Here is a 26384-nt window from a genome sequence, read left to right on the forward strand (position 1 = left end):
AACTGGCGGTTTGACTGATAACACTGAAAGCAACCCACCGCATTTATCACCCTCTGCCTCAACTCGAAACTTTGGAAGACGGTAACAGCAGTGCTCCTTCTGTCCAAGCTACTGGCCAGGCAGGCGCAGATCAACAGGCCATGCTGCGCAACCTGTTTCTCTGGCGGTACAGATTTGGAAACGGCAGATATAGCTCGCGAGGGGCAGCCGCTCCATTCACACCTATCAAAACAACAGGCAGGGCTGCCATGCTCACAGCTAGAGGAGCGGGGCGGCGAGAGGCAGAGCCGCCGCGGGTGCGAAGGGATGCCGCACCACATCTCGGCGGGATGAGGGGAAGGTGGACCAGTGCTCGCAGCCAGGTGGCTTCTTCAGTCCAACCTGGTTCTCACCTCTGTCTCTTAAGGAGGGACTCTTCAGCATTGTTTTCCCCTCAAAACTATTTTTCCCTTTGAAAAGTTTGTTGTTGGTTTTTTTGTTTGTTTGTTTGTTTGTTTTCCTTTTTGTTTTATTTTTCCCCTTTGGAAATTCACTCTCATGGTATGTCTGTTAGTGGCAGGTCTCTCACTGACGTGTTATTTATTGCCATCCCCTTTTTGTGGGCTCCTAAGAGCATCCTTATGGCAGTTGTGGTGGGATTCAGTCACTTAGATGCTGGCAGCTAACCACATCAGAGAGTTACCCTGTCGTATCCACCTTATCCTCCAACCACGCCAAGACATGAGGAGCTTCTGGGACACTATGCAGTGTCTCAGGTGCTCTAAGGCATATTAAACGGCACGAGATGGATCGCATTTTAGTAAATATATTTACCTGGCATCGCTGAGCGCTTATTTATTTATTTAGAGATTATATCTGCAGGCTTGCAATCTAGCTCACTAGCTTTTGCTCTCAGGGGTGGGGTGCGGTCAGTCCCTGGCACTGTCTTCCATTACCAAAGGGTCAGGTAAGGGGCATGAGAAATTTAGGTGTGCATCAGGAATGTTGTCTCAGCACATCTGGAAAAAAAACCCTCTTGTTACGGAAAATTTTGATCTATAACTGCAGATCTTTCAATCTACAGGGTACAGCTGCTCCCATGGCTGGTGGCTCGTCTTGGATATGAACCGGTGCCATGCTGAAATGAGCAGGTAAATCATTGTTTTGTGTTTACTTAGCTTTGTCTCACTGATTTTACTCCATGATTTTCAAGGGACGATCCCCCTTGCAGAACTAAATGGTCCCTACCTTGTGTTAAGCCTGCGTAAGGGTTTGTTAAAAGCTTTGACCACTGGCTACCTGTTAATACACAGAATACTAAAGAGCCCTCCACAATCACAGGGGGCAGTACAGAATTATTATTTTTTTTAATGTTATAAACATACTATTTATAATAATTTATGGACATTCTTGAATTTATAAATATCAAGGCTTTGCCAAATATTTTAACTATCCCTCCATGGCAAATTGTCTTTAAATACTGGCAGTTTTTTCTTTTTAACATTTACTTGTGGACCAGAAACACTTGCAGTCTATTGCCCCTGGCCTTCTGTGAGAATGTTAGTTAGCAGTGCTCATAAAAACTCAATTCATCAATGTGAACATAATTTGCTATGAACAGAAAGCTCACAAAAGGGTGAATTTGTCAGATAGACAGGTGGCCTGAGATCTCTCCCTGATACTGAACGATATGAATAATAGATTCTGGTAAATGTATGCCAAGACTTGAGCTGTAAACACAGCTGCCTCCATTCCCTTCCAGAATAACAGCTTCGAGAACGAAAGCACAGGAACCACAGTTCCACCTGAGGACTAAGCCTGTGCACGTACACACACACACACACACACACACAAACACACACACAAATGCAATGTACTTGCAGGCTCACAAAGAAAACAAACCCTGGGAAAAGGACGTTGCCATTTCCAGCTCCTTTTGCAGACCCTTGCTATGAACGGATTTTAACATGTGTGGAGAGCAGAAGGAGAGAATAATAGAAAACATTTAAAATATATTTTAAAATATCTGCAGTCACAGAAATAAATCTTTTTGCAATCCAAAGAGAAAAAAAAAACAACAACCAAACCCTCAGCTGGCTTTTGTAGGTAAAGGATCCAGACGTAAGACGAAAAAAAAAAAAAAGCGTCATAATGTCACAGCTGAACATGTATAAAATAAAATTATAGAGCTTTTTTGCTTTGCTACTACTTCCAAAAATTAGTTAACTGTAATGATCCTAGCTAGACCTGCACAATGTGGGTTTTTTTTGTTGTTGTTGTTGCAGGCTATTGGTATTTATTTATACTGCATTCTGTTTTAGCTGGGTTTTTTAGGCTTAAATCATTAACTACTGTCCACAGACTAGGTTAGAAAGATATTATATGTGCAAAAATGACCTTTAGGCTTTTCTAATGAACAGCTTTCTGCTGGATAGTTGCCCAACATAACTTTAGAGCAGGCTGAAGTCTGTTCCAGTCAATCCCAATGACCGACGGTACAAAAGGGTCACTGTAATGTTTGGAGACCAGTGGGAAGGACCTAATCCCAGGTCAGGACATGCTGGCAGCATCATGTAAGTGGGAGGAAAAGAACCATGGGACAGTGACTTTACATTGCTGAAAAAAACCAAACAGGTCTTAAAATGGACTCGGTCGGGGCCAACCGCGTTCATTTTGAGAGTGCATAAACTGCGTGGTACAAATGCTCTGATGCAGTTGACTTCAAAGGGCAGACGTATAATGTATTGCAAAAGAGAATGGCTGGATGAAGTGCTTTTTTTCGGGGGGGCTATCAAATGCTTTTAATTTTGCAGTTCTAGCTGAGGACTTTCAGCTCCATTCTTTGTGTGGTCTGGGTTTAATATATTTCCCCCCTTATAGGTAAAAAACAAAGGACCTTTCCCACACTAGCATGCCTTATTTTGGGGATGAGGCAGGCTCCTTATTTCATCCTTCCCTGGCAGCGATACAGCCCAGGAAATAAACTGGGAATTGTATCATCTAAAGTTCATACATGTTTGTTAATATTTGTTATTTAGGGAGGATGCTTCTCCATAATGAGTTGGCTAAGGTGAGAGACATGTAGCACTGAACGCAGAACCAGCACATCCTAAAGCTCCCAAAATGTGACCGCATATGAGATATTAAAGGCAAAATGGAAGTTCTGAACAAATGAAATCACTGTCAGAATAATAAAAGAGAAATGAGCTATGATCTAATCTGTTTTCTAGCAGTGTCACAGAGGAGCTATAATAAAAGCTATTTGCAAAGTTCAGAATCATTTCCCGTGCAAAGCCATTCACACACTATACGACTCTGGACAAATGGAGGGGGTCTTGGCTTTGCCAAAAAATTGTATGTGGATAGTTTACTATTAGTTTTAAGTTTGTGCACCTAAATTTCCCAGTTGGCTGCAATTTAAGCTCCCTCATCGAGATGGCACATGAACTTGTGCACCTGGCTTTCTCCCTCTTTTTTTGGTGTATCATCTTCAACCCTCCCCAATTACAAGCTGCAAGTGTATAGGACAAACAGAAAAAAAAATAAAGTCACATCACTGGGTGGTTATCTAACCTGCACTGTGCACTGAACACAGCGAACTATGTTTTGTGTCCTCATTGGAAATGCTCGTTCTGTTCTCCCTAGAACAATGCCTGAAGTGCAATCCCAGTTATGCTGTGCCTCTGTTTCTGTGGCATCATCTCTGTATGCTGGGTGTGAGGAAGAGACATACAAAAGGGACACAAGGAAGGATGAAGTGGGTATACAACTGCCTGTTTCCTCCCTGATCTTCAGAAAAATGAATCTATGACAAGTGATAAGATAAGGATGGAGGTATACCTAGAGTCATGCACAGAGGTTATGAAGCCGCTGAGCCTTATGTGCCTCCTTTTAAAGTGAGTAAAAGGAACTTAAGGCTGTTTGGAATAGTGATGCTTCCTTCTGCTCTTTTTTGCATTTTAAAGGGATATAGGTTGGGAAGCTGGAAATAGGACTGAACTAAAGGGATAGAGAACATGAAGCAGAGCTGAGCTGTCCTTGCTCTAGGCTATAGGAAAAAGTATGAAAAGGTGGAAAACCACATCCTCCGCTGATTTCCACACAAGTGGAATAATAGCACCCAAGCTCTATGTAGGTCTTTCTCATTTCAGTTCAGTGCCTGCTACTGTAAGCAGATTAAGGCATGACAGAGGGAGCAAAACAAAGAGAAAATACTGTTTCTGCAACGTGGCATCCACCAATCTCAAACTTGTGGACGTATGCAGCGGAGATTTAAGAGTGGAGTGGACCCCATGTATATATAAATATATAAAGCTCCCTATTGATATTTATAAAGGCTCCCTGTTGATCAGAGGGACTGGTGACCCAAAGATCTCCTACTCACATGGAAATTAACTGATTAGCATCAATGGGAAGAGCAGCAACTGACAGAGAGCTGTGGGACCACCCCAGCTCCCTGGAGCCTGACAGTACGGCTGGGGAGGTTTCCATCTAAATGTTTTGATGTGTGTTTATAAGTTATCTCCTGTCCAAGGTGGTGTCTATTGGAAATGCAGTTTGATATGGTCATTCATCGTGAAGACCTGGTGACAAGTGGTAATAAATCAGCTCCTAGACTTCACGGGGCTGGACACTGTCCTCTGTGAGAGGGACTCTTTCAGACCTGCCTGTGTTGTTTAGCAAAGAGCCCTGCAAAAATACACCTGTGATTCATGTACGCAGCTGTCATGCAAGTCTCAAAATGCTGAAGTGGGCAAATCACCTATTTGCCCCAAATTTCTTGGTTGTTTTTGCACAAATCTCTCCCTAATCCTCCCTATTCCCGTTGCGCATATCTTTGTCTCATTTTCCTCTTTGCTTGTCAGTCTTTTTCTTTCCCTCAAATACGTCTCATGATCAAAGTTTTTTTAAAAAAAATATTCAGTAGCAATAAATCTATTATCTGCCATATGGGTAAAGTGAAGAATCTCATCCTTTTTGCATTTTACTGGACACGGGAGTTACTACACAAAATGATAAAAATAATTCTGCTGCCTGCAAAAGCGCCATCATACAGTCAGTGTGAGTCACCAGCAAAACCCAAAGTCATCAAATAAATGTATGATGCATTGCCTCTATGTGGGAAGGCCCAGCGTGTGGAGAAGACAAACACTGAGGTCTCTGTCTGGTGGAAGACAGTATTGCTCTACTGACGAGAAGACTGGGTTACTGGCTCTGGTGTACTGGAATGTGGGTGCTGACCCAGTCATGCCATGGCATGGCAGACTTCACAGGGTAATTTTGGTAACTTCTGATGTACTGAACGTGAAAGCTAAACAGACAACTTAAAAATAGGAAGCATATTCCAACCCTGCTACCTATCCTATTACAATGCTGGTGTTATTTTTTATACATTAAAAATAAAAATAAAAATCACAGAATACATGTAACTTCCATGGTATTTCTTTAAGTGTTTCAGTTTCTAGTTAACTTATTTTAGAGCTTAAGATCAGGCTGTTGCAGAAAATATGAGACTACCTATATGCCTAAGCAAGTCTATTCTGAAAAAGAAAGCTGATTTGTGTTATCTAACTTTGATATTATTGAAATCTAACTCTGCCTATACTTCCAGAACTCCAGTCCCAACAGTACTTGAATAAGAATTATTATTTGTATTTCTATTGATAAATTATTCTTCATAACAATCTTTCCTTCTGACACAGCCTCTTATTTCCACCTCTATGCTGCTACATGGTTCCCTAATTATGTCTAATTATTGCACCACCATCAGCAATAACAAAAAAGGATTTAGTCAGGTGAGTTTGACATATTATTTCTGTACGTGATACAGCTGACCTTGCTGTTTCCATTGCAAATACATCACCAGTACAGTAACTGTATTTACAAAGAAAAGTGGTATATAATGAACAGCATTTTATAAGCAAGTGGATGCATTATTATTTATGACAAGGAACATAGCTCACAGTGCACAAACTGATCAAGAAATAGGACACATACATAGATTTTCTGATCTTTTGCCTGTTCCCAGAAGTCAAACTACATGGCTCTACAAGTAACAAATGACCTTAAAGCCACAGGAGAATCCCTATGTGTAGAGGAGTCCTTTGGTGACTTAAAGCTGCCACACTGATTCTTCTGAAGTTATGACTTGGAGCCATCTCAGCTAGACCTCAGCTTTTTGTCCATAAACTCACACGATAGATGTGCCACAACACCCAAGGCCTAACTGGGCACAAACATCCAGCAAAGGGTTAATAAAAGCCATGAAAAAGGCAAATACACTGCTCTTTTTTTAATTATTTGAAAAAGGGAATTCCAGGAAATTAAAAATTGCACGCTATATTGGGCATCTATGGCCAAACAACGAAAACAAATATAAAATAAATCTAGTATAGTGAATGAATTAAAGAATTAAAAAGGCCAACATTCTTCTCAAGGATATATAACCAACCTCCTGGAAAACACACTTGATTGCCCCAGTAGAAGAGGCAGTCTGGTGCACCAGGACTCACACCGGACATGCTGCACAACCTCCCATCACACGATATAGCTCACACTAAAGCCACTAAGCTTCTGGACAAAACGTTCCTACATTATTTCTCCAGTGACCACCTCCTTTACCTCCTGATGTAGGAAAATATATTACAGGCACACAGCTGGGGTAAAGGAGTCTACGGTCACAAAGTAGAAAAGAGCAGCCTCTCCCAGGTCACAGTCCCAACAATCACTCCTACACTAGTTGGAGGTTTGAGATGGTTTTAACCTTATCTGAATGTTCTTTGTTTCGGTTTGTTTTTGTTGTTTTTTTTTTTTAAATGGAAAATTTATAACTGTTATGTACACACATACATATATATCATAATAGCTGACAAGAATAAAAGACTACAAAGGGAAACTTATTTGTTCACTAAATATGCAACTTAATTCCTCATATATATATAAAAAACAAACCTAACATAAACTACCACTCCTCCTTCCCCTACCAAAACCCAGCAGTTTTGCATTTTTGAAGAAAAGTTCCTAAGTACCTCAAGCTGCTTTCCGTGTTCAGTGGAGAAGCCTGAGTGCACCAGGGAGCCTGTAACTCCACTTGAAGTAGTGCCCCAAAGACAGAGATGGCCCTTTCCTCCCTAAAACATCCTGGGCCGCAAGCTAGATGTGTCAGCAACATAGCGGGTGGGGGAGATGTATACAAGTATATTAATTTTGTGGCCTAGATTTATGCAGAACACATATTTGCACAGATTTGATATAAGACTTTAAATCTTGTTTTAACCCTTACTGGATAGATGGGAAGCTTGGAAAGAGCAGGAAAGTATAGCAAAGGTTGTAGAGCAGGGGGGTGGAAAAGAGAGGGCTGCTGCTGTCACTGCCTGCTCTGAGTCACAGGAGCTCATCCGTGTGCCTCAGTTTACTTGCTGTGAAATATTTATACTCATGCTAGCAAGCTCACAATGATTTTGCAAAGCTTAGCTAATTAGGTCATAATTAATTAGGTTCTTAAAGCTTCCTGGATGAAAGCAGAGCTGGGTGAATAAAGCCAAAAAAGAAAGAATATTGTGATTTTTTTTTTTAATTTTATTTTTTCCCCCTCTAAGGAAGATCTGCTGATGTGTCTGTATGTTCACAAATATTCAGGTGAGCATTTTTATTCACTCAGAATCTCCCAAAGACAAAAGGGCAGTGCATACCAGCTTGAGGAAGTATTCCTGAGAACATTTCTACCAGATGTGTGCTCATGACCATCCTGAAAAACTCTTTTCATTGTTTGCACAACGATTTGTCAAAGAGTTCTAACCATTCATGAATTATTTGCCAAAGGAAAAAAAGTAAATTCCCTAATGGCTTTACAGGCTGGTCTATACACACTTTCCAAACTGCTTTAACCATAGCACTTTAGAAATGGATGGAGCCACTGCGGTGCGACACCCGGCCGTGGCCAGAGATGGACCTGTATCTAGGATGGGGCGACTCAATTTTTGCTGCAGTCTACCAAGAAACTGTAATGAGGGCTGCGTACTATTATAATAATAACTATTTTTTTTTTCCTAAGGTTTACTGGGTAAACTTCGAGGCATGGCCAATGCTGGCAGCCACAGCTGGGCTGGCCGGCACAGGGGTGGGGGCTGCTGGCACAGCTGGGCTCTGCGGCACAGCGGGGCTGCAGGGAGGTACGGTGGCTCCTGCAGAAGTGGGAAACGGCGCTGGTGGGCAGCCGTGGGAAAATGCACTTGCATCCTGGCTTTGCAGCAGGGTTCTCTGTTTGAGGAAGCCTGGGGTAGGTGTAAGCTTCCAAAGGATTTTAATTGGTTTTTGGTCGAAAATACCAAGCTTGGAAAAAAAGGAAAAAAAGGAAAAAAGGAAAAAAAAAAGGGAAAAAAGGAAAAAAAGGAAAAAAAGGAAAAAAAGACCCAGGTTATACACTCTTTACTACACAGTGGCTGTTACAGTGTTTAAATTTTGTGTTCCTGGCAACTGTGATGGGGCCTCAACCCTCCATGCAATTCTCAGAGACTCTAGGCAATGCACTGAGAGAGGTTCAGCAGCTTCAGCATGAGTGCAGCCAGCAGCCTGGGCTGACCCATGGCCACACAGCTGTGTGAACAGCGGAGGAACCACGAAGAAAACGCTCTCCCAGATTTTGCTGGAGATGTAAACGTTTCTCTCCAGGCTTCCTTCCCAGCCTCTACCACTCTCCTCAGCTTCGGCAGTCACGTCCTTTTCTACATGACATGTAGCACTGAAACCCAACCCACCCGTTGCTTTCCAGCAAGGAAAGCCCTCAGTCACTGTGGCTTCAATGTATAAACTAGTGGTAAAAGGGGTTTGAGTTAAAAGTATCACTTTATACTATTTAAAGTAAGTAATTTATAACACTGACTATTGCATGTAAATACTAAGCATTACAAAGCTTTCTGATGTGCTTGACAACCAACCTCTAGCACTTTCTGTGTTGAGATTGAGGCAGCTTTAGGATTAGCACCTGGCTTATCTTTATGTATTTCTGAAGTTTATCCAGATAAACTTTATATTGAAGCATGTTGGGGACAGGTAAGACTTACAGACACAAATAATTTTGTAAGCCTAGTCCTAACTCTTTATTTTGTGTGCAAATTTATCTTTATGTCACAATACGTGCCCAAATGATGTACCTTTTTGTTCGAACCAAGAGAGGCAGAGAAGGATAAAGACTGTAAATCCTCCCTTACATTTAACTCATCCTCAGAACATTGTAGGACTTAATGACTGATACACAGTGGAAATGACAGACAGGAAAACCCTGTTAACCCTCAGGTCCAGAAGATAAGCTGAAACATTTTCAAAGAATTCATCGTGCCTGGCATCATAAAAGTAGCTCAGTTCATTAGGTGAATAATTTCCACTGAATTTTTAACGCAACTTCCATGTAAGTAACGCACAAAAAGAGAACGGTCTAAACCATCCATTAAAATATTATCCACAGTATATTTGACAAGCTTAAGCAAAAAAATATTTGTATCAACTGAAAAGCCTGCATTTACGTAGTACCTTATTCAATAACTCAGGAGAACATACAGTATGCTATCTGCAGGATAGCATTTTTTTTTTCCTCCAGATGTCTCTTTTTCCTTCCAGAAGTTGCAGAGCATTGGACAAGCAGTAACAGATGATGAACACATGCATAACTACAAATGGGCAAGCTGATTGTTTTCAGAATTGGTATAAACATTTGCTCTTGGATTGAGATTTAGCCCATAGCAAATCTTTACATTCTCGTTATAAACCTCTGACAAAAAGAGCTTCTAATGAAAATGCTGACAGTGTGAAAACGTGGTTATGGTCAGGAAAACAAATGGATAAAAAGTGGCATTTTGTAGTTCCATATGTATACTTCATCAGGGAAGTCTTTGCTAAGTTTACATTTCAAAGCAAAAGCCTGATGATAACTGCTTTTCCTACCCTTTCTATTTAGGGCCGCCAAACCTACTACTATTATTGCTATCTCCTACACTAGCATTTAAAAAAACAAAACAAAACAGGGGCTGGGATACGAACTTCTCCGAGAGCTCATTGACAGTGCCAGCAGCTGAATTTTTAGGATCCCTTTTATTTTTGATTGTATTGATAATAGGAGAGCCCAACAGCCCCAACCAGGACATGGCTTCACTGTGGTAAGATGTTAAATTTGGAAAAAAAGGGGAAGAACAGCAGACATGGAGAAGAGAACCACATTGTGTGTTTGCATGGGGCGCATGGCAGGAGGCAGAGGAAGCGGACGGGCCCAGCAGGACAGGAGAGGTGAGACAAGCGCTCTGGGAAGGCTTTCCCAAAGGCAACTGCTATTTCTTGGGAGGTATAAAAAGAGGCCCCTGCCCCCTCTCCTGCCTGACTGTGGGGGTGTCTGGAGGGCTACAGCATTGCTTCTAAACCTAGACTTGACGTTCTTTTGGACTATCGCAATGGAAGTGCCAACATGGGAACCAAGGAGGGTTACAGGGTGGGGGAGTGTTTCATCCCTGAGTAATGAGAAAACAAAAGTGACAGGAAAAGATGGTTTAGGGCATCTAAGACATGTTTGGGTCTGGTGGTTATGACACAGGACAAGGAGAGGTCTGTATGTTTCTGCAGCCATGGTGGCAACCTGGCTATAGTGGGCAAAAAAGCCCCAGCACACTGTGCCCACAGCATTGCTGGACGTCTCACGGTCCCCAGGGCTGCAGGTGAGGAGAGGCAGATGCACAGAAGAGGATATTCTTATTCGTCAAAGGACAAGCAAAATGCAGATGGGTAGGTGACAATGGAACAGAGATGTGGGTTTACAGGCACAGACCACCTGAATGATTTTTGGGACAAGCCACTGAATTAGATGCTATCTGACAGAACACTTATGTCTGTCTTCAATGCCACCAGGGCTTACTCGGCTTGCTTTAGACTAGCAACTACAGAATAAAAGAGAAAGATAAGAAAATATAAGATAGAAAAAAAAATATCCCTAACCCAAGTTCTAAGAACCAAGAACGTCAAACAAACATGCAACTGACAACCTGGAGGAGACCAGACAAAATGGTGGTGCAGTAGAGCATGCAGGGCAGTAAAATCTGACATGATATTTACAGTGGCATCCCTGTTCACAGTGGTGAGGGAAGCAGGGTCACCTCTCTTTGACTGATGGGTCCTGTTCAATTCTGGAGCCGATTGTTATAAGAAAGACACTGAAAATGGTCAGGATACTCACATAACCCCCAAAAATCTAAGACTAAATGATAATACACACACACACACACCCCCTTGAATATGGTGTTAGAAGCAATGATGTATATGGAGGGATAAAAAGGACCTTGGTTAAATCATGACTGAGGCTGCCAGATGAATGGCAAGGAGCTATCAACACGTGAAGGAAGCCACCACAAAGGATGAGATGGTGTCTCCTCCAGAGTCAGCCAGAGTTCTGTTACTGGCTTCAGTGTGGCCAAAATCCTACTGCAAGGAGACAGAGGAGATGTTCAGCACGATGAAGAGGGTATCAGAAGTAATGCTTTTCCATAAAGCAAATTCAAATGTAGCTGAATTTCAGGAAGACCTCCTGACAGCAAGATTGCCTGTGGAACTGGAAAATCCTCACGCTGCCACAGACAGTAAACAAATAAACTGCTTGGAAAGACTTCGCTAGCTTGTGGTATAATGAACATGGAATTATATCATTGCAACAATATACACCCGCTGAATTTGACTCCACTTGAAGAGATGAGAGCTCTTAAGTTGCTACGTTGAAAACAATTTAATTGAACCTGGCTAATTAGAACATAACAAGTAGTTAAAAATTATCCAATGCTTTAAAAATCTTTTAATTAATTTGAAATTCTTACAGCAAATTAGTAAATGTACATCAGTAACTTGCCGTGCTTGACTCACTACATACCAGAAAACAAAAAAAAAGAAGATATATTTTGTCAATAGGGACACTGAGAAAACATACACAAGTAGAAAATAATAATGTAGAGTAAGGAATAATTAATTAATTCAAGCTTCAAGATAAGATCACTGTGTCCTGCTGACCCTACATGTTAATCAGTTGATTGATTAATTGCTACAATCATAATAATTATAGGGTGTAAATCTAAATACATTTAATGATAGTTTACACTTAGAATAAAAATGTCTTTTATGTCTGCTTATCTTTGTCATTTCTTGAAGCCTAGTCATATTTTTTGTTAGCCATAAATAAACCTGAAGCATTTTTAGGTGTTATCTTTGTGACGAGGTAGGTTTATACTTCATTCATCTGATCAGCAATATATTTTTGTGTGGCCTCCACCTCCTGTCTAATGAAAAATATGTCCCTAGATGAGAAACAATTGATTATGTGCAGTAACCAATACAGCTTCATCAAAAGCTCATCCTTAAATGAAAGACAAGGGGACATACGGATAAGGCTGTGTGGTTAGACTGTCTTTAACCAGAAGAGTTTTACACGTTGAATACTTCTCCCACTACATGAACTCAGCCCGAGGTGAAACGATAAAGCAGCTCAGCAGCACAGAAAAATATTAAAGAAAACAATCCAAAGAAAATCCAGAATTCTTCTGCTGATTTCTGATTTATAAGCAATGCAGAAGGTCTTGACATCTATATCATCTTTGAATTTGCACTGTTTCTCATTAAACCTAATTATGTTTTATGACTGCACTGAAAGAAAGGTATGGCCCCTTGTATCTCAACTCGCACAGCTAAAATCCAGTTTTCTACCAAAAAGGACATGAAAAGAAGAAGCAGGCATTACTCAGTTAAATCTGCTGAACGTTGTTAGGACGCACTATTAAAGACTAGATGGTAAGTTACTAAGGACTCACTAAGTCAGCAATGAGGCGTTTCCCAAGGAGTTGTAGTTGTTTGTACTCTGCATGTCCCACAGATAAAAACTCCTGTTTCTATCATTTGCAACCTGGTTAACAAGTCCTACACGTTTGGTCCTGACTTCTACTTAGATTGTAACTCCTTTGTTTTTCTCTTGAAGTGAAAAGTGGCCTGAAGTGGGAATTTCCTTTGCTTTCATTTAAACTGAGAAAGCACAGCAAGACACCTCGATGGATCAAGGATCAAATTTCTTTCTGTTTTTAACGCTAAAAAAACCCAACCCAAACCAACTTAATTTTCAATTCATTCTTGCCATTGCAAAACATTAAGAACTTTAGATAAGTATGTTCCTTAGTTTTATTTTTAAAAGAGAAGTATGAATTTCTGTTAAAATACAGACCTTAACACCAGATTTCCTGACCATTTTCAATTGGGCAGTTTTAGAAATTTTGGATTCTTCGTTTGTAGGGTTGGTATCTGTATACTGCTTTGCAACTTTCATTTTGCAGTGATATTTGTTAAATAAATAATGCTAGGTGAGGAATTACAGTATAAATATTTTAAGGAGCCACTAAAGCATTTAAAAAACAAACCAAACCAAACCAAAAAAAAAAACAAAACAACTAGCCAGGCAAATTCCAAGCGGATGAACTTTTACAGCCTTCAAAGGGTTACCTGACCTTCTACTTTTGCAGCTTGCTTCACTCAAAGTTACAGCAATGGAGGAGATAACAGTGAAACTGTACTATAAAAATAAATTACTATCATGAATATTAAGCAACAAGGATATAATAAACATGACTGCTTACATGATTCTGATTTATTGATACTGATTTGCTAGTAAATTATCACACAAAGTACTCGTTTTAGTTGTTCAGGAACATGTGCAAAATAAAGCTGGGTGGACACTTCCCAAAGACCTTGACATCTGTCACTGAATTCATACTTGGGGATTCTTGATGCCTGTTTTTCTGATATGTGCTATAGCAGTCTATTTACTTTTCCTTTCCACAGAATTATTTATTTTATTTAATTTTTGGCTGCCTGGCTTCCTTAAACTCTCTATTTTTTTTAACCATGCACAGTTTTTAAAACTACTATCATGGAGGTTCAGCCCTGACACAGTGGAACAAATCCAGCTGCAAAATCTCCTAAAGGCTGTTCATGCTTGTTCTGTTAAATAGTGCTTGCTTTGAGTCAAGAGGTTTCATTACTATATTTATGAACCTCTTGGCACCAGGAGTTGGGATTTCCCAGCGCTAAGCATTAATGCATTTTGCATCACTCTTTAGCATCAGGAACTCTAGATCACTGGTGCTGAGGGGTTAAAGACAGTAAAAAAACCCAGGTCTTTATTTCCAGATAGAAATCTTCAGGGTATGTGTGCATGGCAGATTTGTGTGTGTGGATAGTCTGAGTAACTATCAGATAGCAGAGGTAGGAAGCAGGCTACCACAGCCACTACCAGGAACCACAGGTTTTAAGGGGTCTCAGCCTTAGCAGCCCACTGCTTCTACTCTGCATCAGATATTTGTTATCCAAATTGATGGAAAGTATCCTATCTGAAAATAGGATTATTCTTCTTTAAATTTAAAGCCTGCTTTGTGCTTATGTGGCTTATATCACTTCATGACATGGTGTGTTATGTCAAACCTAAGATTATTTTTGGAGATTTCGGAGACAGAATCTACTTCATTTTGCCTGTCATCAGCCTAAAGCATGTGCCAAAAGACCCCTTTTTTGAGGCAGTGATTCGCAAATACCATCTGAACTAAAGGACAGCTACTGCTTCAAAGCAAAAACAGAGATCTTGGATCAAATTGTACTAACATCTCCTAAAGTGGTTGCTCTTGTCACGGTTTTGATGCCTCTCTGTGGAGGATTTATATCCACCAAGTGGGCTATTTTTTTGTTAAATGTTAACACATTTAAGCAGGAATGTAGTCTCCTCAGGTGCCCTGATCTATGGTGTAAAGAAAAACAAGCAACAACCTCAGCTACAGAGCGAGTAGGTTGGTTCTGGCTGCATGTGAACATACAGATGCAAATCAAATGCGAGCCAAGGAAAAGGCCATTCTAGAAGTGGCACTTGATAGCCCAGGGCTGGAGCTGCAGAAGTGTATGTAAACATGCCTGCCAGGCAACCTTTCCTGCTTCCCCCATTTTGCTTTTGTTTCAAAAGGAAAATAAAAAAAAAAAAAATAGGTAAAATAAAAAAAAAAAAAAAGAAGGAAAAAAAAAAGAGGGAAAAGAAAAAAAAGAGGGAAAAAAAAGAGGGAAAAGAAAAAAAGGGAAAAGAAAAAAAGAGGGAAAAGAACAAAGAGGGAAAAGAAAAAAGAGGGAAAAGAACAAAGAGGGAAAAGAAAAAAGAGGGAAAAGAAAAAAAGAGGGAAAAGAAAAAAGAGGGAAAAGAAAAAAAGAGGGAAAAGAAAAAAAGAGGGAAAAGAAAAAAAAAGAGGGAAAAGAAAAAAGGGCAAAGAAAAAAGGAAAAGGGAGGAAAGGGGGGGGGGGGAAGAGGAAAAATAATAAAAGAAGAGGAAAAAAAAGTTGTTGCAGCCTGCACACTAACTTTATTTGCACCCCTTACGAGTAGGCACTCCATGTAGGTACCAGGGCAATTTCCTCCTTGTCCCTCTGTGCTCTGTGTCACCTGTAGGAGCATGGGGAGAACACACACCGTGCCGCTTGGGTTGGGTTTCAGTCCCGGTGGCTGCCCACCTCATGCTTTCCCTCCATGTGCAGCTATCGCCCTTTATGTGACACTGTAGCAGCACCAGCTTGGAAAATGCTTCCCATGTTTGCCACGGCTCTCCTGGGCATGAGTTACAAACACCAGGTACTTCACATGGGCTTCGGCAGATCTCCAGCTCCCAGTCACATTTTAGGTCTCTAAAAACTTTGAGAGCCCTGCCTTTCTGGTTGCTTCAGATCTTGCATTTTGTATGAGTGATTAATACACAGCTTGATTTTCTAACCGTCTAAGCAAACCTAAGCAAAGAGCTTTTGTGCTTGGCTTGCATTTTTTTTTTCCCAAGTGCAACACTATCACTCAAAAGTGTTTAAAAGTGAATGAGTCAGACCATGAGCTGTCGGTGAATTAGATTGTGCTCCTGATCTTAGCAAGATTATCTGTGTGATGTACTACCTTCCCAGGCAATTAAAGCATTAGTGCTTTGGCCAAAATGTAACAGTAGCCAAACGGGTTAACAGGCTAATGAATTTTATATAGAAGGGAGTCAAAGGGAGCAGTCTGACTCTACCAGGGAGCAAGACAAATTGCATGTTATTTTAAAGTGGTGGGCATTTCAAATCCAGTACCTGTTCTACAAGCAGAAGGCAGCAGACTGCAGAAATATTTCTGCATCCCAGGAAGCATCCTTAAAAGTGAAAGTTTTGTTCAAGGAGTTTCTTGCGCAATAGGTGGCCTCAGGGCTGCAGACTCCCTGCCACCCGTTTCGGAGGAGGCTGTGCAGCAGTGCTCATTGCTTCCCTTCCCACACTATTTCTTACTTTACTTGATTCCCCTTTTTAGCCGTTATCTGGTACAGCTGCTGTAGTACAGCCGCTGTAGTACAGCCGCTAAAGATGCTTTTCTGCAGCCACATTACCCAGTTTTCCAGCCCTACTTTTTCACAATTTGCGTCCCTCAAGAGACATTATAAATCCTATTAATTTTGAACTCTGGCCCAGCCTTGGTAAGAACACAAACCTACCCTCACATTTAGACGTCATTACTTTTCCAAAGTATTGCAGCCTGCAATCGCACTTCCCATGGCGGATAGAGCCACTCAGGACGGGGATACTGGGAAGCCAGGCCTGTGGCAAGCGATGCTGCCAGGCGGTGCCTTCTGGGAAGGGGACCTTAGACTGCCGCCCTGGCAAACCTGTGCCTGATTTGAAACTGTGACTTAAATTTTCTCTCAAATTCTGTGAAATTCAGTGAGTATTCTGCAGATAGTGCTATTATTATTATTATTCTAGTCATATTACTGTGTTTTATCACGCCCTTTAGCGACACGGCATTTTTCTTTTCCAACCCCATATGTGTGCTATTATGGTAAACCATGAGGGTATTTGTTTGAACCATTCATGACTCGATTCTGTGCCAGCTTGCTTTGTGGAATTTTTAGAACATTTAATTTCTTGTTTCTTTTTCCATGCCAGTTTCAGACAATTTCTAGAACATTTAAAAAAACAAATTAAAAAAAAAAAATAATTCTTCTAACTCTTTTCTGACCAATTACTTCTCTCAGGTGGTAAAGGTACAGATAAAACAGGTCTGTATTACTTAATTGTACTTGTACCAGATTCCTTCCAAAGGTTTGTCATAGTCCTAAGTGTGAAGGCTAAAGTTAGGCAGTTTCTTCTAGCTCATTTAATGTCTTATTATCAGCAGTCTTGCCTGAAGTTGCATCTTCCCTGATGCCACGGTGCTCTGTACACTTTTCATGGTTATAAAAGAATTATTGCAGTTATAAAACTGCAATAGCCCATAGGAAGGCATGTTCGATGTCTGGTTTTACCTGCCAGAAACTGAAGACCTATGAAGTTGTGAAGACCTATCAAGTTGCACGATCTGGCAGAGAAATTTCCAGACAAAAAGCCTGATGTCAGGAGCTCTCGCGCAGTGTGGTCGGAGCACACTGGTACTGGAGAGCCCTGAGGGAGGTAGCAGCCCTCCTTTTTTTTGTTGAAGGCCAACATGAAATGTACTCCATAAACTTAGTGCTGACTATAAATATTACAGCTGTATACTAGTATTCAACAAGTGTACTACTGCAGGTCTTTAAATATCTAAGTGACAAGGACCAGAGAACAACTCAGTTGTCATCTTTTTTCACCCAGACATTATCATGCTATTTTTGCTGGTTCAGAGATGCGTGGTGTCACTCTTATTTGGGCAAAGTAATGATTTTTAGACAGTAAGAAGGTGCATGGAGAGAGGAAGACAGCACAGTGCTGCAGGTGACAACTTTCAGCGTCCCCTTCTCTTGTTCTTGACGGTTCTCCCTTTCCCTCCCTTCCTGGTCTTCTCTTCCCACTTCCTCCCCCCCATCTCCTCCATTTTTGCACCTCTGAAATTGTGTAACTGGGGCATTATAGGCTGCTTCTCCTCCTGTTATTACTTTCCCTGAGTGGAAACTTCACTCAGAAGCCTGATGAAACATTTTTCCCCTCGAACCCAGAGTGTCAATTCTCACTTTGTCAAGAGCTCCAGATAACCTTCATGAGAAGTTCCTCTCCCCCTGCCTCCCGCAAACACTCCAGGTTACAGGGATCTTGTCACAGCCACTAAAGAGCTTCTTTTCTCTTTTTTCCTCCTTTTTTCTGCCCAGTGTTGTTGCTTAGATTTCTCAGTTTCTCTTTCACCGTTCTCTCCTGCTCAGTTTTCTCTGAGTTTCTCTTACATTAACCCACATATGAACTCTCAGGTTGTCTTATTTCTTGCTGCTGCCCTCTCTTTCCCCTACAAAAAGCTTATCCTTAACCACAGATGAAATTTAAATTGCACAAATACAGTGTTTTTCATGCCCAAAAAGATAGTAGAAGAGAAGCAAACTGAAACCCAGGTCTATTTCCATTTGCAAGTTGTTGATTCCACCCCCTTAACCCGCAGTCAGTGTAAAGCTAACAGGGAGTTACTGGAGCCTCAGAGATTAATCTGGCAATCAGTTACAAATATACACAACTTTTTTGCAAATTGAAGTGAGATACACTGTTTCACAGATGACCTTTCCACCAAGCACCCAATGACTCCTCCAGCTTCCCATAAACATTAATACTCTGAGCCCCTGTGTCCCATGGCAGGTAAGAGCCCAGAAAAAACCCAAAATGTTTACCCTTGTTAGTGCTTGTGCAATCAAGAAGTCCTAGTTTTGACATAATGCTATCTAGTAAGTGCTATTTACAAGTCCTGGCTTCAAAGCATTGTGCTGGACCTACCATGTACAGCAAAGTTCTTGAAAAAGGTTCTCACTGAGCAGATTACTGCAGATTTGTATCCAATAATTTATTGTGTAAGCATTAAACCATTCATATCACAAACACCTGTGCAAGCCAGTTGGCCTAGTCAATTCTGGTTTAACATTTAATTATGAATATAATTAGCATGAGTTAAGAGACAGGCCAGGCATCCGCAATAAAATTTCCACTATGCTAAGAAAATTATAACTATAAAACCAAAAAAGATTAAGCTGGGGGAGAATATGTCCCTTCTGCACAAACTTTTGCATGACAGCAAAATCCAAGTACCAATTCTTTTAAAACTTTTTCTTTTCCTTTGATGATAATTATAAAGCCTCTACTGTATTTATAAGATCAAATTATACCGTTTTGCTGTGCATTTAATACTAAGGCAATTTTCATCACTGGTGTAATCCTTTCAGTGTGGTTCCTCAGATTCTCTTCTTTTCCTCAAAAGGTAAATTAACAGATTTGATGGTGTTACTGGAACATTGTTCGGTAAACTTCATGCAGGGGGAAACCAGTTAAAATATTATTTCAGTGCACATCTAAGAGTTTTATGGCATGCTCTTTGTAGGCCAACATAATTGTGTGCTAACAGAAGAAAAGGATTAGCAAATATCACAACATATCTCATTTAAAAGGCAGATGCTCTTGTTTACGGGGAAGAAAAAAAAAAAAGCAAAGCCAATCTAGAATCAGGCTCCCTATGGACAGGTGTTACCTGGGTGCCCTTCACCAAAGCCCTGCAAAGCCCTGCAGAGGAGCTAATCCTTTGTGTGCAGATTTTCTTTTAATTTCCTTTCCAACAACAAAATTAAAACTTCTAAGCAAAAGAAGTAGGAAAAAAAGTTTTACTCACTAATTTTCACTTCAATAGCCTTTATTTCTTAACATGTTGGGTTATCTTCCACCTCAAAAGAAAAATATCTATTCTTAGACATGCCCTCCAATTATATTTATTTTTATTTTTATTTTTTTCCCTCCTAAAACAGTTGCTTCCAGGCCTGGAAAGATCTATTTAAAAATGCTGTGGAGCAGAAACAGTTTGCAACTGTGAAGGGGAGGTCATTGAAAGAGAACTAGGAGGTTACTGGGGCGTATTGTTCCTTGACACCTCCTGGGAACAAAAAGCCTGGAATGAACCTCTTTACTTACTAGTTCACTGCTATTACAAACATGACAGCCTCCACTTACATCTTCAGTGGAGATATGCTTTCTTACTGCTCGAATATGAGTGGATGCTATGGTAGAATTTGGTGACTATAATGGTTGGAAACGTTACAGCTTAAATATTTGTTGCTAGGTTATACACCTCTTGTAGAATACAGTTCTTTAAATTAGTGTTTCTTATCTGTTAGGGTTTGTTTGTTTGTGGTTTTTATTTTGTTTTGGTTTGGTTTTTTTACTTATTGGTTTCACTCAGGATGATCCTGTTTTGTTAACACCCATAGATTAGAAGCCTTCTCTTCTAGTCTTTGTGTCCTATATCACCTTAGCATCTCTTCTAAAATGTGAGGGCTTTTTCTTTTCTATTCCAATATCAGTTAATCATTCTTGAATCAGAATTTCACACAGCTTTCTAGATGAGGTTTTGAAAAGCTTTCCAAAAAGAATTTAATAGTACTCCGTCTCCACTGAAAATACCTTGGACCACTTTCTGAATGGGCTGCTGTTATTACTGTTTGTGCTGTTGTGCTTGGGAGAATACATACACCTACAGATATATCATGCACATATTCATATATTTACATGGATGAATATCCTTGAGATTGTGCTATCTACAACACCATTCCTATTTTTAATAAATATTTTAAAGCGTTGCACCTCAACTTTTGAATAATTCTTATTTCCATACATTTTTTGTTCTATTCACCTGGGTTTATGGATTGTTATTGCCTTCTGGTGTTTAGACTTGGGCAGAAAGGTATTAGTTATGATTTATTATGTCAGATATATCGTGGTGACCTTGGATTTGTTTATAAATCACCATGTTCACATGAAATTGAGACTTTCTGATGCCATGCCAAGCCCCAAAACTTCCTTGGACAAGTAAATGGAGGGTAGGAAAACGATTTCAATAGGAGGCTCGCCAACTGTGAATCTGAAGGCAGTTTGATTAGGACTCGAAGCCCACAGATTGAGATTATGACAGAAATTTGCATAATGCCAGAGACTGATAAGATTTGGTTTCTCAGGAACCTATTACGTGATGATGTTAAGAGACTGTCATGGATTTCTTACAGTGCAATATGCTGACTTGTCTTTCCAAGACGAGTTGGCCTTGAGCCTTGTTCTTTGTAAGCCTTGAGTGAGGTTTCTTTAGTTGTCTTTGGAAAATTTCTTTAGACATCTTTTGTAACTTTCCACCGAGATGATACAAGGATGTTATGACTGTCAGAATAAATGAATGTATTTACTTCCTTTCTGTTTCCCAGCTACTATTTTCATAACTGCATAGTAGTTCAGAGCAGGTCCTTGCTACACTATGTGGCTCTGTTCTTCAATCATGATTATGTATTGATGACTAGATTTGTTTATTGCCTCCCAACACAGTTTTTTTGCCTGACTTTGGAGCAGACAGCTTCCGTGCACACTCTTCAACAGTTGCATTATTCAGTGCAAAATTCGCTATGGCCTGCTGAAGACCGAAGCGCCATCATTGCCCAGATAGATGTGAATTTCTGCAACACGTTGGCTAGAGCCACACAGGCAGCGGGTTCTTGGGGGACCTTTCTGAAAGAAGACTAGATCCCAAGCTCAGAGAAAACTTTTTTACGGATGCCAGACAACTTGGAGATGAAGACAACTGACCAACACAGACAGGACTGAAAACTACTGATAGCACTGTAGACTGTAGCTACTGATAGACTTCTGTGGGTTTAAAAAGTCTAATCATTCTCATGAAAGAAGATCTTATTACTTTGCTATGTTATCATTGTAGATTTTGTCAGACAAGACCAGTAAGGACCAGTATATAATACCAGCAAAACTGTAATAAACTTTTTATCTAACATCTTTCCGTAACAAAAAAGTTTAAAAACTGTATCATGTGTAAGATGCTAAATAACCACCTTCAGTTTCCATATAGTAGGGTAACACATAACATTATAGGACTGATAGGAATGACATTCTGAATTCTGCTTAGCATGCACCAGGGGATCCTAATTGATATATCGAAAGGATATGTGTGAAATCAGTTGAAAAAAGTGTTAATGGTCTATCAGAGCAATAAAAAAAAATGAGATCTTGAAAAAACAAAAATCATATGAGTATCTAATGTGGACCTTAGGTAGTATCTAGGCACTTAAATTCACCATTATAGTTCTGAAAAACCGTATTCAGCTGCTATCCATCCCTGAAGGTGCATAAGCTAATTAGATGCTGTGATTGTGGCCTTTGAAGAACTTTAGGTGCCTATGGCTCTACCTCTCCTCGTGCAGAGAAACGCTTCATTTTCTGCCAGGGCTGAAAAGCTTAAGCACCAGAGATGGGGGGTTCCTTTGCCTAAGTGCCTGGGGAGGCTTGATCCTGTGGGGCATGGGCAGGACCTAAGCCACGTGTGCTCACTGGATCCTGTGCCCTGCAAATATCCCTTCTCCAGGGACGAGGTGGCTGATGTGGATCCCATGTTTTCTGTCCCTCATACTGAGGCCTGAGATATTTCATATTAGGTTGTGGATTCCACTTGAATGCCTGCAAGTCAGACTTTGCAACACTACCTTTTTTATTAAGCTCATTCCTGGGTTCATGTGCCTTAAGTGGGAAACTCACAGCAGTAACAGATACCTTCATTCAGAAAACTGACTGCCGAAGAATCAGAATTCTGGCAAGAGGAGTTCAATTTAGAGTATATACATACACATACATCTGTCTCTGTGTGTGCATTTTAAATAATAAATCACCTATTTATCTACAGTACTTACGTGACACCTATTAAATTCATATTAGAGATAAGACACTGAAATGAAGGCGTAATCACTAGGCTTCATTGGAAAAAAAAAAAAAATCTTTCCAATGTAGTAATTTTTCCAACCTGTTGCAGAGAAAAATCAAAGACCTGAACTCAAGCCTTCCAAACCAGAGACAGATGTTGCAGCTTTGGGAACCGGGTGGAATTTTCCTTTGTGGAATATCAGTGGGTTTGGTAGCTGCAGTTGGACAGATGCACTGTCTATACTGATGCACAGTCTATACAGCTTTCTCCAGCTGAAAAGATCTGGAAAGACTATTCAATATTTAAATATTTCCTAAGCTGTGGATATCAGACAGGATTGCACAGGAGACTGTAATAGACAATTTTCTCTTTTTCCCCATGCTTTCTGCCTGAGAACTTTCAAGAAAACTATTTCAATTAAAATAAAGATTTATGATCACCTAGCACATTTTCCTCTTAGTATTTCTTAACAGATTTTGGGGGTAGAATATTTTTTTTTCAGTGACTAAAGTCCTGACATAGGTTTGTATGGCCATGAGAATGAATTCTGTAAATAAGGTGATTAAGTGTTTCAGTTATTGGCCCTTCTACCACCTTACTCACATGAAGCACAATTTTACTTGCAGACAATCTGTTGAACCACGTCTGTTGATCTTCCAGAAAATCAATAGAACTATTTGCGGTGCTAAGTAATTTAAGTGTGGCTGAACCTGACTTCATAGCAGCATTTGGGCACACTTTAGAAGAGCATATTTCATCCAAAATACCACAGAATGACTTGCCAGTAATATACTAGACAGAGTCTTTGAAAAAAAAAAAAAAAAAGTGCTTTCCAAATCCTAAGAAACAAAATCAGTATTAGGTTAGAGGTCTGGTGGCCTTCCATTTATCATTTATAAATTCCCTGATATAAGCTATATGAACAGTAATTATCCATCTTCAGCCTGGCAGGCAGAATTTTGAGATTCTATAATTCCCTGAATTATCTTCTAATATTCTGGCCATATCTAAATTGTTCTTATATTACGGTCATATCAGAAGTTATTTATAGGGGAAATTGAAGGTGGAGAGCAATCACTTTGCCTCATACACAGTATTGCAAAATTTTGTTCCCATGTATCAAATAGAGATGTTAATTAAAATGGCATCATCCAGGAAAAGTAATACTAAGCTTTCTATGGACTTTTTCCACATAATCTTTAAAATAGCATCAGCATAGGGAGTCCCTGGCACCTCTGGGGTACCCATGCCTCCTGAAACTTCTAGCTAAATGACTAAATCTCCGAGAGATATTATTTCCAATATTGTTATCGATGCAACCAATTTGTACCAATACAACTTGTTATCTACTACAGGCAGGTTTTCAGACCACTTCATCTTACTTATCAAATGTGTGGCTCTGACTAAGAGGTGCTCGGTGCTGGACCAAGGATTGGCAGGGTGGGAATGTGTCCTAATTTCCTTTTTCCTAGCCACCAGCAGGTTGGTTTATTCCTGGCATTATTAAGTGCTTCTTCTAACTACTGCATGCCTATGTCCTGCATGCTAGTAATGACATTTTTGGAGAATGGACAGAAAATACAGAGATACAAGACCCCCATTTTCACAACAACCTGAAGAAGGGAAATTTTCTAGCAGCTCAGTACTGACCAGGCAGAGTAATTAGCACAAAGTACCCAAAGAATCAGCTACAATGGAAACAATATGGAAGAAAAGAGATTTTTTACTTGCCTCAGGACTATTAACATACAGAAGAGCTCCAAAAACACTGAAAACACCTAATCGTTGTTTATAGACGGTTTTTAAGTAGGCTTGGTAAGAATATGGATTTGTAGATACTACGGCAGTAAAGGCCAAATAAAGAGAAGATTGATTGGAAATCGTAGATTACTTTAGACAGTTGGATTAGGTAGAAATCACCCTGATGTGCAGTAAAGCAAGCAACAAGAATTAAGGTTTTGAAATAGTGCGAAGCATGTCTTTGAGTGCTAGCATTTTCTTCCTAGGAATAAACTGTCTTAAAATCCCTCTATAAATGACTGTTCATTAGTCTATCAATGTGTATAATGGCTCTCAAAATCATAATAAGAATTAATAATAGTTCAAATAGCAGAAAAGGACATTAATTTCTCACTCATGAATATTAATGCTTTAGCAGACAGTCTCTTCCCGACGTGCTTTCAAACTCTTAATTCGCAAGTCTATTACAGGTTACCTGTTATTTTTACTTTCAAAACCTCTCCACTGGCCACCAGAAGATTTCAAATCACCCTGACTTGGACACTAGTGGAGTGGACGAGAGCAGAAGACAGCAGGAAGGATTAGATCATGGTGTCCTGGTAATGTTCTTCAGAATACAAGAGTGTTTCTCGGGCAAAGTGTATGCTAAAGGGCAACGAAAAGTAGCGATAAGGGGGAGGAAAACTATATTTAGCCCCAGAAGACCAGTATGATGGTGGATTATCAGGACGTGAAAATGATCATGGCAGAGGATAGGCATTAAATATTTGGCTGCAGAACCAGGTGTGTAAGAAGAAATGCAAATGGCATCCCAGAGTGCACTCCGTGAACTGACAGCATCCCCCTAAGGCCCTGCATCTCCTTTCCAAGGGGACATAGCAGGTGGATAGAGAACCACAAGAAGGGCAAGTTCAGGTGTTGGTGCTTCAGTGAGCATCTTATGCCAACGCATCACAGAAATTAAAGCTGAACAGTAAGAAATTCTTTATTGTTTTTCCCCCTCTCAGCACTCAAAGACTGTGCAACAGGACCTTAAACTCGAGAGAGGTTGTTCTCCACCTAGATCACTTTGAAAAGAGAGGTAAGCAAGCTGCCAAGAGTAAAAACTTTCAGGTAATGCATTTCTTCACATTGTGCATTTAACTGCACTGCATCTCTAAATAACTGTGAAGGGAAGGATCTTGTGAGATGTATTTAACCTCATTATCTCTGATGCTGGGTCTTGAAAAGCTTTAGTTGAACTAAAGACTCTTATGAATATAAAATCAAAGTGAGCTGTACATTAAGGGTTTCATATTCCCTGACAGCTGCGCATGTGCACACAGAGCTCTCATTACCAGTAATGGCAAACATGCATGCCCATCCTTCAGAAAACACATCTCTAAGTACTTTATTGGGTTTGGGTTTTTGCTAGAGATTTTCCTCTATTGGATCTTTAATTAATATCCTACTAGGCTTTTTCCCTTTAAGCTATCCCTTTCCCCCCCTCCTTTCCAACAGAAGTAAACCCCCAAATCACTCTGGGTTTTTTTAAGTCAAGTTTTTCCAAGCCTATACAGTTCTACAAAATGCACCTGCATATATTAAATACAGAGAGGGTTAGCAGCACACAAACCACAGAAACACATAACAGAATAAATGCCCTGGACTTTGAAAACACTTTTGATGCCTGACAACTTCAATAAAAAAAAAAAAAAAAAAAGGCAAAAAAAGCAAAGGTAGATATGAAAATGAGAACATGAATGTTTTTGCATTTTTTTTGTGATCACTGCAAGGCAAGAGTCTGCAACCTTGTGGAACAAAACACACGCATTTCATTCTGATTAACATAAAGACAGCCCCTTCTAACATGATTCACAATTATTAGTCTCTCTCTTGTGTTTGGGGATATATGGATTATCAGCCTAGCATATTTTGAATACATACACAT

At 40.1% G+C, this 26384-nt stretch overlaps 1 protein-coding gene and 1 long non-coding RNA gene across 6 annotated transcripts in view; one reads left to right on the top strand and one right to left on the bottom strand.

The window, feature by feature from the left end:
• LOC119152183 overlaps window positions 1–5350 on the top strand; it is a 10715-nt gene extending 5365 nt beyond the window's left edge. The window contains exons 2-3 of the long non-coding RNA XR_005105709.1: window positions 1064–1130; window positions 3625–5350. This is a non-coding gene — a long non-coding RNA (uncharacterized LOC119152183). The remainder of the gene's footprint in view (window positions 1–1063; window positions 1131–3624) is intronic.
• ARHGAP15 (Rho GTPase activating protein 15) overlaps window positions 1–26384 on the bottom strand; it is a 348150-nt gene that overhangs the window by 36337 nt on the left and 285429 nt on the right. The window lies entirely within an intron of this gene.

The sequence above is a fragment of the Falco rusticolus genome, chromosome 8, assembly GCF_015220075.1.
Source record: "Falco rusticolus isolate bFalRus1 chromosome 8, bFalRus1.pri, whole genome shotgun sequence".
Taxonomy (NCBI): domain Eukaryota; kingdom Metazoa; phylum Chordata; class Aves; order Falconiformes; family Falconidae; genus Falco; species Falco rusticolus.